Below are 15,149 nucleotides of genomic sequence, written 5' to 3' on the forward strand. Positions count from 1 at the left end.
AATTGAGCCCAGCTCTCTGGTGCTCCTCTCTGTAATCGCCTACCTTTAATGGGATCGCTCTGTAAGTGCAGCACCTCCAGTGCTCTGTGTGTCGCTCCCGCTGGTTTGCTTGCCCTGCGGGTAAATCCTATTTGCCGGTGTGTGCAGTGCGCGGTTGCACCGGGGCACGCTGTTGCCACGGAAGCCATCCTCGGGCTAAGTACCTCACACCTCCAGGGGGCCTGCCGGCCTGCCGCGTGGGCTCTGGTCGCACAATTATGAGCACTAGAGGGAGAGAAGTGGGGGCCTTTTGTTCCCGAAACCTGCCCTGTGGGGGGGTGTATTTCTGGACCTGCTCCTCAGAGGTCAATCAGAGCTGTGCGGAGAGCGGCCTGCCTCTGCTCTGCGCCCCCGGGGGTGTTCTCAGTCTGGGTCGCCGTCTTCTTCCTGGCTCCTGGCATGTGCTAAGGCCGAAATTAAAATTAAATTTAAAATTTCCCTCCTCTTTAGACAGTTTGTAACCCTGCAGAGCCAGGTGCACACCAAAAACTGCTGTGGCTATTTCAGCCCCGGAGGGACCGCGCCCCCCCATCAAGATTTTCACATGTGCTCTGTTTTGCCCCCCCCCCCCCCCCCCCCCCTCCGCCTGCTACAGCTGGGCTGAAGTTACACAATTAAACTCAGATTCTGAAATGGCCCTGTGGGTTTAGGGATTACAAGGGAAATTGTTGTAGGTGGTGAAATACGAAAAAAGCAGGGAAAAGAGAGACGGGAAAACGCAAGCCGTTCGGCTGAGGACACCGGGAACGCTGTGGAAAAACAGGTGGCTGACCACACCTAGGCCAAGAGCGTGTGTGTGTGCGTGTGTGTGTGCGTGTGTGAGCGTGAGAGTACTCCCTCCTGCACACCTCTGCAGTGTGGAGTGGGGGTCTTCCTAAAGAGTGATGACAGAGTACAGGCGCGGAAGAGGGCGTTCCCCCCCCCCCTTAAGATGTCCAGAGGAATGTGTCTTGCTGAGCCTGGATGGCAACCCGAGTATAATCTCTCCGTTCTTCTGGCCTGCGGGGTGACCTCTCATCACGCCAGGGCATTGGGGGGCTGCTCATCCTGGGCTTCACTGGAGTGGGATCACTCGGTTCACGCAGGGTTTGTCCCAAAGTCACTCTTACTGACCAGCACATTTGGAGAACGTTTTCCTGTCTCCGTTCTGACAGGAATGACTCAGAAGATAAAAACCAAATGTACAGCTAGCTGAGCCAGGCCAGTCCTTTTCAGAGAATATACACCCGATGGATATATACTCAATGAATATATATACAATAAGAAAATATAACCAACAAATATACATTCGATAAATATAAAGTTAATGAATATATATACAAAAAAAATTTACAAGTGTAGAATATACACCAAATGGATAATACATAAGCAAAAAGAATATACTCACAATGGGTGAGTATGAATATGTACCCATTGAATATATACTCAGTACCTAGCTGCTGTTTACACACACATACATATACAGCACAGAGCCAACAAGCCACGCCTCCCGAGTAGCTGCATGAGATGCGTGTGGCACGATTCGTCCTCATTCATGTGTAATTCTCCACCTGTCTTGTTTTCTTGCCAATAATTTTTAACCCTCCTGCCCATTAGACTGTTGACATGCTACACCGAGGCCATTATTCTTTGCTCTTTCAGGCTTGGGGCACCCCACCCTGCCATTTAAAGCTGTCCCAGGTTAATGAGGTCATTTTCCTGGCCTGTCCCCCCCCCCTCGGGGGGTGACCCGTGAGCCTTCCTCTCCTGATTGCAGGCGTTGCCGTCTGCGAGGTGTGTAAAACCCGTGCGGCGTCCAGGCCGCTGGCTGTGACTGTCGGCCTTTGGCTCAGCAGCCTTTCATCTGTGACCCCGTCGCTCTTAACATTAACGTGGCCAAGCGCTTCAGCCACCGCTGGAGGGATTCGGCCTCCCAGAGGGACCCAAAGCTCTTAAAAATTGCCACGGCTGTACCTCCACAGATGGCTTTGCTCTGCCATCTGGCATCAGGGAAATCTGCTGACAGCCTTTCAGTGTTCACCATTTTTTTTTCTTTCTTAAAACATAGGAGTCCGTATATATTTATGGACTTTTCATCTGACTCTAATTATAGTTGAAAGAATGGAAATTTAAACCTGAATCCCTTGTAAATACACAATAATGGGAAATATTTGACAAAGGCGTTTGAAAAATGTGATACTATTGGGTTTTGTTTGCTTGTCTGTGCTCTGTGATGGACTAGCATCCAGGGTGTGCCCTGCATGTACCCTGGGCATTCTGGGATAGGCGCCAGGATCGCCATGGTCCTGTACTGCATGAAAGGTTATGGAGAAAGGACAGCTGTAGTGAATGATACATGATGATGAATTACAAATCGTGACCTTTCGTAATACAAGATCACAAAAATGCACACCAGTACATATATGTGTGAAAATGTTCCTATTGTATGTCCACCTCCTGAACTGATATGCAGTACAGGTTTACCTCTGTCAGACAGCACAGGATACATGGCAGGGGTGCCCTGGATGAGATGCCAGTCTGTGCCAGGCAGCACAGGGCACAGGGAAGGGGCACCCTGGATGACATACCAGTCTGTGCCAGGCAGCACAAGGCACAGGGAAGGGGTGCCCTGGATGAGATGCCAGTCTGTGCCAAACAGCACAGGACACAAGGAAGGGGCACCCTGGATGACATACCAGTCTGTGCCAGGCAGCATAGGGCACAAGGAAGGGGCGCCCTGGATGACATTCCAGTCTGTGCCAGGCAGCACAGGGCACAAGGAAGGGGCGCCCTGAATGAAATGCCAGTCTGTGCCAGGCAGCACAGGGCACAAGGAAGGGGCGCCCTGGATGAGATGCCAGTCTGTGCCAGGCAGCACAGGGCACAGGGAAGGGGCACCCTGGATGAGATACCAGTCTGTGCCAGGCAGCATAGGGCACAAGGCAGCATCGCCCTGGACGAGAGCCCAATCTGTGCCAGACAGCATAGGGCACAGGGAAGGGGCACCCTGAATAAGAGCCCAGTCTGTGCCAGGATACACACTCCCATCAATTCAACTAAGTGTGTATTTGGATCCTGTGACCTATGTATGTGTAGGATTTGAACCCACGACCCTGGTGGAGTTACTCAGTGAGCCATCCTTGTGTCATATAGCTGGGCTTATATAAATGTGGGATGGGGCAAGTAGAGCAGAAAAAGCCTGAACTCTGTAAACTTTGGTCAGCTTGGGTTACCTAGGATACTGCACTATACCTGATGCTAAGCTATATCTTTAAACAATAGGTGTCAGCAATAGCAGCTTTATATAAGGGGAGGGCGTGAAAGTCACTAGAGCAAAAGAACATGATCCCCCACCCCCCCATCACGGGGCCAAGGGCCCAGGGTGCAGAGCAAATGAGCCGCAGCAGGACCAGACATGATCTGATGCACTGGAGATGCAGGCTGGTGGCTGGGGTGGGGGGGGGGTGGAGGCTTGGGGATCACATGACTGAAGGGTAAGGAGGGGGGTGGATGCTGACACCTGTGTTCTGGGTGTTTGTGTATGAGCGGTGGCGGGTGGGGAGGGCAGGGACAGACGTGGTTAATTATTGCTGCACTGAGCGGCTGTCCCTTTCCCTTACGGAGGGGCTGTCACACTAAACCGCACATCTGCACGAGTCACACTGACTCACTGCGGCCAGCTGGCTCCAGTGAGCTCCTTCCACAAAATGTGAGGGTGCGTAGAACAGTGGCCTGACACATCATATTTACCCACAGGAAACAAAAATTTTGATTGAATGACTTTTGAGGAAGGGGGGGCTGTCGCCCTGATAAGCATTTAAACTCCCTTGACTTTAAACTGCAGCCAGAAGTGTGATTGGCTCCCGGTCCCCACTGGTTGAGGTGTATCAACATGGGCCCTGCTACCGGCCAATCACAGCACCCCCTTTCCGGGACCAGAGCGGGGGCTGCAGCTGGTAAGCGAGATGGAAATTTCATGCAATTTGCAGTTTCAGCTGGAAAGTTTGAATGATCCCAGTCGTCAGTATGTGGATGGGTGCAGTGTGGAGCCTCGGTGGGCAGTGATGCACCCTCACACCCCGAATGTGGGACGCTGGAGTCCCGCCCCTGCCCTGTGTGTGTGCAGTTTGCATGTTCTCCGCATGTCATGCAAGTTTCCTCCTGCATTCCAGAGACAGTCATTTAGGCTAATTGGCTTATCTAAATTGTTCTCTATGATAAACTTACACGTACAGCCCCGCCTGATGCCCTCTGCGTTCTCTGAGAGGCTCCAGCCCCCATCCACGCTGAAGCGATTAGAGGACAGCTGGAACATCCCGTTAAATTGGTTCACAAGTATTCTTCTCTGCAGCCTCCAAAACATTCTGACACTTTTACAATAAAAAAATAAGCTACCTGATAAAAGGTGTGTCACCCCACCCCAAGAGGTGCTACAGTATTTTTGAGGTAAAACATGTATAAATGCGCACACTGTCTCTCTCACTGGGCATCACTGACCTGATGAAAATGTCCCGCCTGCTGTCCAGCCAAACCTGACTGTTGTCCCGTTTCAACGCCCACGGAGATTTAATAATAACAATTTGAACCGTGGAAATATAACAGGAACATCCCTCAAATCTGCCAAACCGCGCAGCCACAGCGACGAGGCAAAATACGTTCGTTTACGTACTCAGCTGGGGGGGGGGGGCGGGGGGGTGCTGTTTGTCAGACGGAGTCACATCATTAGCGTCAGCATGCAGTTATGGATAAGGTGCGGCTCTCATGTTCACCTTGGGGCTGACAACACGCCGGCACGCACCCGTCACCCGAGCCGGCGGCCGACACCTGACATCTTTGCCATGGACGTCAGGAAGCAGCCATCCACCCCCCCACCCCCCCCCCGCCCCCCCCGCCCCCCGCTCCGAAAACAAAAACACGGCAGCATGAATATGTGCCCGTGTGCCATGAGCTGCCGCATCCCTGCTGCTCTGACCAACACCGAAGCTTTTTTTTTGTTCCCCCTGCATTATTCGGGGGGGGGGCTGGACGGACTGTTCCTATTAGTGGATTAAAATAAAATGGCGTGGGCAAAAACAATGATGTGTAAAATTCCTGTTTGTTGTGAAAGATAAATGGAATGTAAACAGATACATTTGCTTCAGAGGCAAGAACGTTATTCTGTACGGACATGAGCAGAAACAGCCACACACATGCACGATTGGTGAGAGCAGGCACTGGTCTTCTGACCAACTTCAAGGCTGACAAATTGTGTTTTCAGGGAGGTTCTGCACACCTCTGTTGTACTGAGATGTTATTTTTGCCCGTGAGGCCTTCCTGTTAGCCTTAACGAATCTCCCCATTCTCCTCTGACCTCCCCCGTTAACAAGGTTTATCGTACCATTCGCAGAAAATCCCAGCAAGGTGGCTGTTTCTCAGCTGCTGGAACCAGCTAAGTAACCAACAATCAAACCATGTAGAAAATTACTCAGATCAGGAGTTTTAGCTGTTCTAATGCTCAGTCTGTGCGCTCTATGTATTCAGCTGTAGCCACATAATTCGCTGTTTGAAGGAGCAGGTGTACTGGGTAAACTGACCACTCAGTGTATATATATATAGCTACTAGTGTATATATATATATATATATATATATATATATATATATATATATATATATATATATATATATATATATATATAATGTTGGGGTATCTGGGATCTATTTTTGTGCTGTACTACCTAATATGCCTATCTTCATTTCCAAGAGAATTGTTAAAAGTAAGAAAATGTCACAATCAAAACCAAAAAGTTGCTGGCCAGATCGTCTGCATCCGTATAATTAAGACGGAATTCCTTTTTTCCCAGCTTTCATCCCGACTTAGACGCTTTCCCACTTTCTTTACAGCTTCCATGTGGTCCATAAAACATCTATTTTTGTACATTTCAAGGTATTAGTTCTTGCAAGCAATTTCACACACAGTGTAGCATAGAGTTCTGCTTTTAAAGACAACAAACCGTCATTTCAGTGAATGTGAATGTACTGGCAGACTTTGAAATGATGGTATTTAGAAAGAGAATTATGTAGAAGTCAGTTGTGAACACAACACTTGCGATGATTATCCATCTATCCATTTTTGTTCCGCTTGCCCAGTATAGGGTTGCAGGCAGCCTGGAGCTGATCCCAGAAAGCACAGGGCATGAGGCGGGGGCCACCCTGCATGTGATGTCATTCAGCTTTGTGTCCATTTTAGTATTCATACCAAATTGCTGTCACCCTCGCAGGTGTAACACAATGTTCCATACACAATTGTTTTTATGTCTAGAGCTCTTTGCGCCACCCTACTAGTTTCTATAAAATCAATCCATCCGTCCGTCCATCCATCCATCCATCCATCCATACATACATATTCTCGCCATTAATCCTGCTAAGTGTCATGGGGCTGACTGGTGAAAACAGAGATTCTCCACCTGATGCATCCCACTTAAGGCATTGTGACATTCATGTGTTTTCCCGAAGCTCATAATATCTTGCTAGCTGCATTATTTATAACTTTTCAAATCGGGCATTGAAGCGATCAGGCTGCTATATTTCCAGCAAGAATTCTTTGTCTCAGTCAGGGTCTGTCGGCAATGAGGAAAGCACTTTGTCAGCTCCTCCCTCTACTTCTGCTGCTTATAATGCTATTGATCACTCTTCATATGCCATACTATCTTGCTGATTCATCAGCATTTAATTAGACCAAGTGATGAGTCATCAGATGGGTGGCACGGAGACTCAGTGATTAACATTGTGGCCTCACACCTCCAGGACAATATGAAACTGGGTCCATTGCTCTTTTCCCTGAACACACTGCCCCTTGTGGATGCAATTAATAACTATTTAAGCTTAAAATACACACCAATCAGCCGTAACATTAAAATCACTCACAGGTTTAAGTCAATAACTTTGATTATCTCATTATAATGGCGCCTGTCAAGGGTGCCATTATATAATAGGCAAGTGAAAAGCAAGTTCTTAAAGTACTTTTGTTTGAAATAGGAAAAACAGGCAAGAGTAAGGATCTGAGAAACTTTGACAAAGGCCAAATTATGATGGCTAGACATCTGGGTCAGAGCATATCCAAAACAGCAGGTCTTGTCGGGTGTTCCAAGGTATGTAGTGGTCAGTACCTTCCAAAAGTGGTTCATGGAAGACCAACCAATAACTGGCATTACTATTGGCTATGACAGAAAGGTGTCAGAATACACAGTGTCAGGGTCGGTACCCGTCTGGTCCTGTCCCATGTGTTTTGTCCCCATTTGGCCAGTAGGTGTTGCTGGCCATCCTGTTCCCACATCTGTCTTGTAGCCCTAAGTCCCTAGTGTGTTTCCCTGTTCCATGTGCTGCCACTTGGCTCAGTGGCTTGAGTGTGTGATTCTGAATCTTACATTTCTCTAGTCATGGGTTCTAGGGTGATCAGCCTCACATTTTGTTTAATTTATTTGGTCTATTTTATCCTTAGCTTCTGGTATTGTTATTGATTTGCTTTGTGTTCCTGTTTATAGTCTTCCCTGCCCCTGTCTTTTGAGTTATGTTCGGCTTATGTTCCTAGTCTTTCCTAGTGTAGTTTTCCCTCTGTGTTTGTTAATGTTTCCTAGTTTCTTGTGCTGGTTTCTTGCAATGTATTCCACCTGTTTCTTGTCCCTTGCTTATATCGATTGGTTGATTTGGTAACGGCTCATACCTGCCCCTTGTTAACCTTCTTGTCTGTACGTATGCGCCTGCCCTCATCCTGTTCTTCAGTTAGTCATTGTCTGTGGTTAGATATGTGTACATGTTGAGCTGTGTAGAGCTGCTACTGTGTGTTTGTAGCTTTGGTTGTTCTCCAGTCTGGCTCTCAGTTCTACTCTCTTCCCTTGTATGTTACTTGGTGGTTCTTCTTCTGTTTTGTTTCTGACCCCTCATGGTTTCTTTATTTTGTGGTTCCTCCTCTCTGTTCTGTTCAACTAATAAAATCCTCTGTGTGCTGTGTGCCACTGCATGAATCATGTTTCCTCTTTCCATGCCCCGCTATAACAACACAGTGCATCGCAGCTTACTGCACATGGAGCTGTGTAGCTGCTGAGCGGATCACTCAAAGTGCCCATACTGACCCTGTCCACTGCGGAAAGTGTCTACAGTGGGCATGTGAGCAGCAGAACTGGACCATGGAGCAATGGAAGATTATGAGTCACATTTTCTGTTACATCATGTGGATGGCCAGGTGTGTGCATTGTTTACCTGGGGAAGAGATGTACTATGGGAAGAAGACAAGCCAGCGGAGGCAGTGTGATGCTCTGGGCAGTGGTCTCTTTCTGCAGAATAATGCGCCCTGCCACACTGCAAAAATCATTCAGGAATGCTTTGAAGAACATGACCAAGAGTTCGAGGTGTTGACTTGACCTCCAAATTCCCAGGATCTCAATCTGTTGAGCATCTGTGGGATATGCTGGACAAACAAGCCCAATCCATGGATGCTTCGCCTTGCAAATGACACGGCTTAATGGATCTGGTGCTAAATACTTGGTACCAGATACCAGAGGACACCTTCCGAGGTCTTGTGGAGTCCCCGATGATGCTCGTTAAGCTATTTTGGTGGCATAATTGGGATCTACACAATATAAGGCAGATTCTTTTAAAGTTTTGGCTGAACAAAAGGTGTATATAATTGATTATGGATAATCCCAGATGATGACGTTTCTCCTGCTGTACTGTAACAATATAGAATCTGTATGGAAGCAATATTAATCAGCCCTACAGTGCTCACACATACATTTTCAGGCTTTCAGCTGAATCTGGACTTCTTTGTCAATTCAGGTGGCCTAACCGGCAGTTCTCAGACTGTGGCACGCATATCACCATTGGAACTCAGAGCGCCCCTAGGTGGTATGTGAGAAGATCAAAATTTGTTGCTGTGATTAAAGTTACTTTTTCACTCACGTGGTATGTGGCTGGTGTGGTTTGAGCTGAAGTGATACTTGGTCCAGAAAGTTTGAGACCAACCCACATAACAGATACTCTGGTGGTACAGTGGACCAAAACAGCACACTGCCTCGGGATGAAGCAGAAAAGTTGATCCAAGCATTCCCGGATTCCAGACCAAACCTCTGGTGGTCAGAGTGCAGCTTTAACAGTTTTGGTGTCTGTATTACCCTACACTCACCTCTCTATACTGGCTGCATCCTGGAACATCTGAAATATTTTTTCTCATCTGAACAATCTCCTAACACAGATGTATTATTCCCAATAAGATGGTTATATTGTGTACCAAACATAATAAAAGGATACTAAGAATAAAAACCGCAAAGGTACAAAAGAGTCCATCAATGTAGAGATGCTGTATTCATCTAACCACTCCAGTACAGTTTTTAAAGTAGAGTGCACATAAGTTCCCTCACTGTATGCTTTTTAAGTGCAGTGTGATGCCTCCCTGATTAGCGCCTCCTGCAGGCAGTTAAGGGTCCTGTCTCCCTGGTGCTCCTGTGGTCAGTCAGCCCTGTAGGCCTGGCTGTGGTTGGAATCATGGACTAGACCCAGATGTCTGGCCAGCAAACATGTCCAAAGGAAAGGCTAAGGTAATGGCCAGACTCAGTGTACTGGGAGAGCTGCACTTTAATACATTACTTACACTTTATTCTACTATTTCTGCTTCTACATGCCTTATTTTGCAGACTTACCACCTCATTTCCTTCTCTGGGTCAATCATTTTTATCTTTTACCAGTACTGGGATTTTTTTCTCTTTGTCGATCACTTCTGAACAAATGATTGGTTAAGAACTACTTGTCACTGCTTGCAATATGTTACCCTGAAACAAAATATATATTAGGGAGCTCTAAAGAGATATCACACAACTTTTAGGAGATGAGGAGCTGAGCACACAGGTCTCTGTTATGATGACAGCTGCAAGGGCACATGGGTAAAAAAAAATGGGTGGAGATACCGGTATCTGCAGTGCAGTTATCGAAACAAACAGCTGTCATCATTTAGAGTAAATAATGCATAAACATTATCATCATCAGTGTTAGTATTTATCCATGCATAACACAGACCAGCCTGGAATGAAATCAAAGGAATTAATCACATTAAAACACCACTAAAAATAGGGGGCAGCCCCCCCCCCCCCCCACACACACACACACACAGCCACCTCCATGCTCATAGACCATTTGCCAGATGCTGCCATTTTCACACCTGATTACTCTGACGGTACGGAAAGTCACTTAGCGGAATGCACACTTGGTGCTTTGCTGTTTTCAGGGTAGGAGGGGCCTTCTCCAGGTCGGTCCTCCAGACACGTTGGCCTGAGGAGGTCCATCCTTCGTGAGACACATCCTCGGGCGGTTTCACCATTGCCAACTTGTTTCCTGGGCCCCAGTGTTCCTGACTTGGTGAAAACATAGCGGTTTTGTCATGCCAGCATCTCACCTAGGAACAGAGGAATCTCTCTCAGTCCACGTGCTTTAAACCGTTGAGCGTTCCTCAAAGCCGTCGCATCAGAAGACCTTAAGATGCAATGATCTTACCAAAGTGCATTATACTTAATGATGTAAGATTCACTGCTCAAAAAGTCCAGGCCTCCATGGAAATATGTCGATGTGCCGTTTATTGCTGCAGCGAGGAAGAGAGAAAGAGATGCTTCTCACATGAACCAACTGATTGATGCTTAAGAAATATGTCATCCTCATCGTCCATCTGCTCAGCATAAGCGTAAACAACCCCTTCAGGGAGAGAGAAATCGCTGCGTTTATGAAATCTCCCCATAATGACTGAAGGCAGGCAGACAATAATCTCTCTCAGAGTGTGGTGTGTAAGTCCAGCTCACTGATCTGCACCGTGCAAAGATATGAGTGTTTTGCTCCTTGTTCCAGTTCTCTGTTCCGCTTGGGGGTTGTTTCGAAGTGGTGGGGGCAGTATAGGAAAGCAGCCGAGGGAGGAGAGTGCCTTTTATAAGCTCTACACAAACAGGTGGCTATCTTGTAAACCACCCTCAAACCCAGAATCCTGAATTTGAAGAGACACCCTTACTTACCAGTGTCTTTGGTTAGGTATACAGTGAGATTTTATCTCTGAGAGATCGTAATGCTCGAGACCTGCTGTCTCCCGGTGTCTTGCAGCTGGTTAGGCAGCGTCGCTTAGGAAAGGACCTGGGGGGGTGGGGTTTTTGGGAGGGGAGGGACAGGCTGCTGGTGGCGCCCTGGGAGGCTGATGTGGTAAATGGAAGAACACAGAACCGGGATACAAGTGAGGGAGCGCATGTGTAATTGCCAAATGATTTTAGCGGCTGCCTGTTGCCATGGAAGCATGGCGAGCTGTACTGCACCATTAGGGGGGGACGGCACGTGCATTTTGATGCGACACGTTACCTTATTGATTCTAATTCGATCTCATGCTATTAAATCTACGTTTTTTTCCCCCGAGGGCCATCTGATAGCCTTACTGCTCTGGTAGGATGTTAATAACCTCCATGCAGTCAGCTGAACATGGGGGGGCCACCCTCTCACTGCGAGGCTGGATTTAAGAAGCAGGCAAATTGGAACTTGGCAGGTCCAGAAGCACTGAGATCGACTGCGTAGAATCTGGTTAATGTCAAGCGCGCCCCATTTTCCATCCATTCCTAATTGTTTTCCTGAGACGGTGCTACTCGGCTGACGTCACGAGTGTGATAGTCGGCTCGGTAGGGCAGTTATTGATTTATGGTGAGAGAAACACTCGTTTCAGTTCACACAGCAGGCAAAGGTCCTTCTCCGGAGCCCGGGACCAGGTCAGGGCGCGGGGCCAGGGAATTAGAGAGCCGGGCTCCTGGAGATGTTTAATTTGTGTCGCCACGTGAAGAGGCATGTCCGACCAAGCTAGGGTCCGTACTGGCGATTAGAAGGTCAGGCTTTTTTTTTTTTTAGAAGATATGGGTGAAAAAAAACACATAGGAACGACAAAAACAGGAAAATCGCAGATGTAAAGAGAGTATGACTCTCACTGTTTGAGAAATGGATAACACTGGAGCGTTGTGTGCGAGAATGCTAACAGGCAAATGCTGTCATGGTTATCAGTGTTCACCGTATGCCTGGTAACATCAGCACAGGGCTTATTGCAATTCTAGCAAAATTTCATATTTTCATGGATGTGTTACATATCTGAAGAATCGTACGAGCAGGTCATAACAGTAGCCATACAATGTTTTTGGGTAACGTAACTTTATTACAGGCCGTACCTGGGTTAAGAACGTCCGACTTACGCACTGCCATAAAGCCTATTATATTCCTAATAATGAACACACTACTTTGTGATGCTCTTGAAAACGCAGCTTCAGTAGTTCAATGACTCGAGTTACCATGCAGTATGACTAGTATAACTATTGTTTCTGTGTTATTATTATTGTTATTATGTGTTGTATTACTATTTTTCCATCTTACCTATAAATGTGTCTTAAAGAAAGACTTAGAGAATGGATCTCGTTCACAGATCCGCTGCCTGTACAGCGGAGTCTTACAGCCTTTCCCTTACATATTGAGCTTCTCGGTCATTCATCCATCTAGCTATCCATCTTCTGATTATTTATTCAGAACAGGGTCATAGGGCATTTGGCGTCCATCCCAGGCAGCAAAGGGCACAAAGCAGGGGACACCCTGGATAGGAAACCCTGGATGGGATACCCTGGATGGGAAACCCTGGATGGGACACCCTGGATGGGACACCCTGGATGGGAAACCCTGGATGGGATACCCTGGATGGGATACCCTGTATGGGACACCCTGGATAGGAAACCCTGGATGGGATACCCTGGATGGGAAACCCTGGATGGGATACCCTGGATGGGACACCCTGGATGGGAAACCCTGGATGGGATACTCTGGATGGGACACCCTGGATGGGAAACCCTGGATGGGACACCCTGGATGGGATACCCTGAATGGGACACCCTGGATGGGAAACCCTGGATGGAACACCCTGGATGGGAAACCCTGGATGGGATACCCTGGCAGCTCTGAGACCATTTTATTAGCAGAAATTAGATTGCTTTCTTCCATTGATGTACAATACTATTCCCAATACAAAGCTGATTCTGTGTTTCACCAGAAAAAAAAACATTTCACTTACTGGACAGGAAACAGTGATAAGTAGGAAACGTACAATAGACACAGAAAGCCTTTGGAGACTGTGAAAGGTAGCCCGGCAACCCCAGGGAAGAGAAGGGGAAGCCGAGGATGAGGAAACACGCGGAAACAATCAAGCGGGGTCTTTCGGCAGGAAATGACACACTCGCAGCTCTTTGTCGGAGATGAAAGGAAACCATGAGGAATTTGGTTTGCCTTATCTTTGCAACATGCTGGTTAATATTTCCTTAAAATCTGCACCATAGACATCTTGTAACCCCTTGCGACAAAACTAAATGAGGAACACTGCTGAGAGAACCCACAATCCTTTGAGATAACATTATTATTAAAATATTATTCTTATTCAGTGCTGACAAGTAGACTCCTGGTGGCCATAGAGACAACCAGCATTGCACTGGAACCAGCAATAATGCTTGAACTGGTTGCAGTTAGAAGGTCTGGTCATCCATATCGCTAAATGGTGTTAACACGTCTATTTGTAGTGTAAATATTTACAGCTACACTTTCTTTTAAGGGTTACAGTGTTAGTTTCATCAAGCTCACAATTAATCTGGATGCCCTTTTGTGGTGTTGGAGAGAGTTAACTGTTAATGGTGTAGGAAGAAGAGCAGGTCAGAACGACTTGGAGATCAGCTTTAGCATATAGTTTCCATAACGCTAAAGTACTGTGGCCATACAGCATGTATACAGCAGATATAGCAGCATGTGAGTAGTGAACTGAGGGCCCGGTGTAGAGCATGCAAACTGTACCTCAGCTGCTCGGAGAGCCCAGCCAGGGAAAGACCTGCCCCACTAATTAGCCAGATGATCAGAGAAGCCCAATTACCACCAACAATCCCGGGGGGGGGGGGGCTTGTTATGTGTCAGGCATCCCATAGATGAGGGTGGTGTGAATATAGTCTGCCGGGTGAGCGTCGGGTGCACGGCAGTTACGGAACAACTCTCACACGTTTATGGGATTTTTTTCCCTGAATCAAATCAAAATAAATCAAATCACTTTTATCGTTGCATCACTATTACAAGAACAAGTGTCTTAGGTCCAGAGTTCCCCATCCGCAGTGTAATACGCCAGATTATTTCAATGTGTACATAGAAAGATAACGGTACAACCATATACGCTAAACATATTCAGTTCACAATAAACACTTCATATAGGCCATAGTATCAACAGCAATTTAATGCACAAAAAGGCGTTCGAAGGCGTGCAATAGAGAGTGGGGTGGAGCGAAGATGGCAGACACCGGGCTGGGAGTGGCAATCGGACCGGCTGCCTGGGGAGTGAACTATTTACTGGGCGCTTTGACCCCCCCAACAGGCTCCAGGAATCCTGACGCCTCTGAACTGTGAGGAAGATGACTGACATGTCGCAGGGGGAAAAAAATCGAAAAATGGCAAAAACAAAAAAGAGAAAGATAAGGAGAGAATGCATGAGAACGGGAAAATGGGAGGCGAAGGAACTGCCCTCATGGCCGAGCGACAGACCCTCAAGAAACACTTAGATTAAGAGATTTGGGCAATAAAGCTCGCAGTATCGCTGAAGATGCATTAAGATACTGTCCACTCTGGTTTGGGTCACAATACAGAGAACTTTCTAGAAAATTTGTCAAACAGTCAAATAAACTTCACACTCTGTTCACCACTCGGAGCTTTGGAGCTTTATTTTCACATGGAAAATTAATTATGAAACTGCTTTATCCATCCATCCATCCATCCATCCATCCATCCATCCATCCATCCATCCATCCATCCATCCTTCCATCACCATGTATCCAGTACAGGATCTTGCTGGGCTGTTAGCTTACCTCATGAGACGGACACAGGGCAGGGGATGCCCTAGAAGGGACACCAGTCCATTGCAGGACACACACTCACACACAGACTTAGCTTTTGTGGAAAACAGAAAGCAGCAATCCAGCTAACCACATGTCAGACTGGAAGAAGGATAAGAAGAAGCCTCTGAGAGGAAGAACGTGCAGATGGGCCCAGCAGACGGCAGACACTGGGCTGGGAGCGGCAATCCTAC

At 47.2% G+C, this 15,149-nt stretch overlaps 1 protein-coding gene across 4 annotated transcripts in view; it reads right to left on the minus strand.

The window, feature by feature from the left end:
• Positions 1 to 5,746: 5,746 nt before the first annotated feature.
• The window catches only part of LOC125711625 (putative protein CRIPAK), a 24,197-nt gene continuing 14,794 nt past the window's right edge, over positions 5,747 to 15,149 (minus strand). Inside the window, exons 2-3 of one of the 4 annotated variants that reach the window (XR_007383064.1) lie at positions 10,538 to 10,622; positions 5,747 to 10,439 (exon numbers count right to left, since the gene is read on the minus strand). The gene's annotated coding sequence lies outside the window, so the exon portion shown is untranslated. Of the gene's footprint in view, positions 11,119 to 15,149 lie in introns of those variants that run through there. The other 3 variants (XR_007383063.1, XR_007383061.1, XR_007383062.1) reach the window with 3 other exon arrangements.

The sequence above is a fragment of the Brienomyrus brachyistius genome, chromosome 17 (assembly GCF_023856365.1).
Source record: "Brienomyrus brachyistius isolate T26 chromosome 17, BBRACH_0.4, whole genome shotgun sequence".
Lineage (NCBI taxonomy): Eukaryota > Metazoa > Chordata > Actinopteri > Osteoglossiformes > Mormyridae > Brienomyrus > Brienomyrus brachyistius.